The sequence below is a fragment of the Pseudonaja textilis genome, chromosome 1 (assembly GCF_049901715.1).
Source record: "Pseudonaja textilis isolate UNSWEBS1 chromosome 1, rPseTex1.2, whole genome shotgun sequence".
NCBI lineage: Eukaryota > Metazoa > Chordata > Lepidosauria > Squamata > Elapidae > Pseudonaja > Pseudonaja textilis.
This window is the reverse complement of record NC_141990.1, coordinates 284,392,687-284,397,424: the sequence shown is the minus strand read 5'-3', so window position 1 is coordinate 284,397,424 and position 4,738 is coordinate 284,392,687.

Sequence of the window (4,738 nt, the reverse complement as noted above, 5' to 3'; positions counted from 1 at the left end):
AAGGGAGGAGTAGGGGGTGGGGTTTAGCACTGCCTAACTGGAATAACCAGGCTGATTTGAATGTGCTCCTGTATTAAATCCAGCTTTGGCTGGTACTCATGCACTGTCATATTTTAGTCAAACTAGACCATGCTGGCTCAGAATCCTCCTGTAAACAATCTTGTCTGCATAGAGGGTCAGTCTGCTTCTGCCACCTACAAGCAAAGGAGCTCCCAGGCATGTGAAAAACTAATCTATTCATAAAGAACGACATGCACTGGTGCATGGAATGTGTAAATCATAATAAAGCAATTTATGATAAAGAGAAGACTTTGGTTAGAGTACTCTCATTACATTCAAACATGTAATTTTCCACAACAATTGACTCAGTCATTGTACACAGCATTTGCCAGGAGTTACAGTTACTTGATTCAAAATGGGAAATTTGGGGGTTACTTAGAAGAAAGATATTTCAAAAATAATGGGATCAGTAAAAGCAACCAAGTTTTCCTGAAAGACAATTGCCTTTTATCACTGAACATGGTCAGCCATGTGTCAGGTTTTTTTAAAATACATATTTGGAGTTCATAGTCCAAGAAGGGCAACAGGTCTTACTGTAGCCCACAGTGATGTGGTTTATGTCTCAGAGTCTCTTGATGGATAAACTCACATGGAAAAGTTCTCTGCTATAGCTGCAAAATTGGTGAACATTTTTGCCACAGATTTCTTTCTTTTAGATAATATAGTTGTTGAGTTACAAGCATAATTGAGTCTGGCAGTTATGGTCGTAAATCATGACAGGCATACCACATCACCAGATCCAATTTATGGTGTTCATTAAGCAAACACCATGATTATTAAGCAAGCTCATTGTTCACTATGGGATGGCTCTTCCTGGAAATCAAAACACCAGTGTTCAACAAAACTGTTGCAAATCAGTCATGTGACCAAGCACACTGCAAATGGACATAAATGAGGGCCAGTTGCTGAGCACTCCAAATGTGGTCATCTGATCACAGGGGGAGTGGGGGGCATTTTCAGAACCAGGGATGGGATTCAACCAGTGTTACTACTGGTTCAGTGACTAAGTTAAGACTTGGTCCTATAAAACTGAGCGGTTTTTTAAAATCACAGATTTTAAAAACAATGATATTAAAAGTAGTTAATATAATAGGATACAATTAAATGTTTGTCCACACTGCACTGCTTTTTCATCTTGGGCCTGTCGATTTTGGGAAATCAACATTAATAATGCCACGTTAAGGATAGCTGGTTCTTCAGCACCAGAGACACTGAGCATCCTGGGTTGTGACCGACTCCTTTAACATCCACAGTCTACTGATTGGGAGTTGTTCTGCCTCTCAGGGGTAACAGAGACTAGCTCCTTCGGGGCTGAAGGTAGGAAAAGCCAACTTTCTGCTGCCATGATTTGCCCTTCTTGATTTTATAGTGTATTGCAGTAGGTTAATTCCATCACACAAAATCCTACCAAGAAAATAGCAGGGACTTGTTGAAGACTCAGCACTGACTTGAGGACCCTCCTCCCACCCGCCACACACATAGGCTGTCTTTATTTTAAGTCCTGTTACTCATTATTAATGCAGGCAATATGTTGAGAAAACTGCAAAATTAGAAATAGGTAAAAACTTCTAAAATGTGAAGGCAAAAGCATACTTGGACAAAAAGACAAAAAGTGTGTTTGTATTTCTCTCCCTATTTCTCTCCCATAACTATAGCTGTAGAATAAAACTTGGCAACCCTTACAAAGATTTCTGGATATAATCCTCACCTTACTTACCAATGCAATTGAACAAGGAACATTGTTAAATTTGTGCTCCAGGCCATATAGAATAGGCAACACAGTAATGCATGCATAGCTTCACAGTTTTTTCCTCTGGCTAATTCTTTCTGAGGATTACTATCAAACCAGTGGTGGGATTCAAATTTTTTTACTACCAGTTCTGTGGGCGTGGCTTGGTGGGTGTGGCCATGTGACTGGGTAGGTGTGGCTTTTTTGGCTTTTTTGCCACCCACACCCATTTTGGGGAGCTTCCTAGCCTCAAAGGAGCCTCTGGGTGGGCGTTTTTGCTCCCCTAAGGCTCCTCTGGGGCTCAGGAAGAAAAGGAACAGACCATGGGAGGGGCATGCAGCACCACTCCAAGCTCCGTTTTGGGAGCTTCCTAGCCTCAGAGGAGCCTGGGGAGGGCTCTGGAAGGCAAAAAATGGAGGGTGGGCTGAGCTCCTCCCTCCATTTTTTGCCTTCCTGGGCCTCAGCAAGGGGAATCCCAGCACAGCTGATCTATGCACAGCTGTTTGTCAGGAGAGAGAGAGAAAATGAAATACCTTAGGCGAATGTCAGGGAGGTGGGCAAGCGAGCATCGGGCGGGAGTGCGACTGGGTCGATGGCGTGGTCGGCCAGAACTTACTACCAGTTTGGCGACCCATGCCAAATTCTTGCTACCAGTTCTCCCGATCTGGTGTGAACCGGCTGAATACCACCACTGTATCAAACACATATTGCCATGACTTCCTTTTGCTTTTTTAAAGTCCATAGTGCCTTAGCATCCAGTTCAATCCCTTAAAAAAAAGACTCTAAAATCTCAAAGAGTAAAGGGATAAATCAATAGCAATCCATTTTAGCCAAATATTTAGTTGACAAAGCTGAGCCTCTAAAGTAGTTATTCCAGATTCCTTGTACAATAATGAGATGGACATGTTCCAAGAAATCTGCAATATAGCTCTTAGACATTTAGACCACATTACTTTTAAAGGACTTAGTCTTAGGTCTTTATAATTGCAAATCAGTAAGCCAAACAGCATGTGACTAATCACTTTAACTTTTAAAAAAAGCAGCAGTGATGTAATTATTGCCTTTGCTACTGGCAAAAAACAAGAATAGCATTAACATTGATAGGACCTGCTATAAAAGCTCTTACTTGTTCTGTGCAAATAGCAAAAGACTGAAAAGTAACTGACAAATATTAAATGTTTTAATTTACTCCATTTAGATGCTATTAATATTATAACAATGTCTATGTCTTAAAACCTCTTAATAAAGATTATGCACCACCCTTGATGAAGCATAACCAATTATGAGGTCTTTTTCCCCACAATATAAGACACAGGTGTCAAACTTGCTGTGTCACATGAGGTTTTGCAACCTTTTCCTCCTTTGTAGAGCTGGGGTGGGCATGGCCTGAGCATGATGCATCAAGACTGTAGGCCACCATTTTGACACCCTGATATAAACGAAGGGCTCAAGGGCTTCTCCATAAATCTGTGGTAAGATGGCTGTACCGTCAGCATGTGGAAGAATGGAAATAGATTTGTCAGTTCTGGGCAATTGTTTTTTTGTCAAAGCTTGACATATAACAGGAATTTTCAAACTGGGAATCACGATATCCCCAGGGAACTGTCTGCAAAGTAGAGGGAAGGTTGTAAAAAACATATTAAAGTCCTATCAGGCTTGCATAGGCAGAGCAGGAGCTTTGTTCATAACTTGCCCTTGTTTTTTATGAGCAATCCTGCAATAGGCTTATGCAAGGAGCCCAAAGCTAGTTCTGAGAGGTGGCTAAACAGTGGATTTAAACCTCTATCAAACTAGTCACGTAAATTTTATTATTTATTAATTTATCATTTAGTTTTATTATGTAATTTATGGGCACTCAGCCTCATACTGGTAGTTTGACTGTCCCAAGCCAGCAGCTAAACCAACTAAGACCTTTAATATTGGGCCTTTTTTTTGCAAGCTAAAGCCATTTCAGCACTTGTAATTTATAGCGTCTTATAGCATCTCCTAGTCATTGCACAGTAGAAATAAAATCTATTTTCACTCCTGATTTACAGTCACAAGGGTGGCTAAACGATGGTAGGAAAAATTAGTGAGGAAATGATCTTATTCATTTCAGGTAAGGCTCAGATAAGTGTTTTAAAATGTCACACTTAATGCAAGATTTTTTTTCTAGCAAGCCCAGCGAAATTTCCAGTTCTACCCATTTTCAAAGAGAAATATGGGGGTCTGCTTGGTTGACAACTTTTAAGAGCAGCAAGGAAGCCTAAAAGCTCTCTGCCCACAGAAATATTATCCCTCTAATACAGGGGTATGTATATCGGGTATGGTACAAAAAAAGTCAAGATGATGGCCATGACAGTGTGATCAAGCCTGTTTTTTGTGTGTAGTACACAAACAAAATTGGTGGAACTTAGATCACACTGTTATGGCCACCATCTTACTTTTTTTTAACCATCTATGGAGGAGATCCATTCTAATGCCTTCTCCAATTCCAGATAACCAAGAGCAATGCAGCAAGGAATGGGTGTGGGAAACCCCAACTTTGGCCAAGGTTTCCAGGCCTTTTAACCATAACCAGGGGCAGGGACAGCACAGCATCCTTCTAGCTCGGTATCCTTTCTATCAGGGAAACTACCCCAGTTTTACACAGAAAGATAGGGATGATACTCTTTTCCTGCAGGGCCATAGACCCAGGACCTCAATGAAAAAGCAGCAGCAAGCCAATCAGTTCTCCAAAGTTGATGTTATCATCCAGCAGCTGCTTTTTTCCACAATTCACAGAATTTATGGCAGATGCAACTTGTTTCATTCCACTTTCCTTTAGAAGACAAGTGTCCACATCCAGGGTGAAGCAGTTAATAGAGTGCAGTCAGCATTGCTTCCGTCTGGATTGGGTAGGGCCACTCTCACACTACCACCAAGAGTGGAGCAGATAAGGATCCCACATCTCCCAGCAAAGTTCCAACT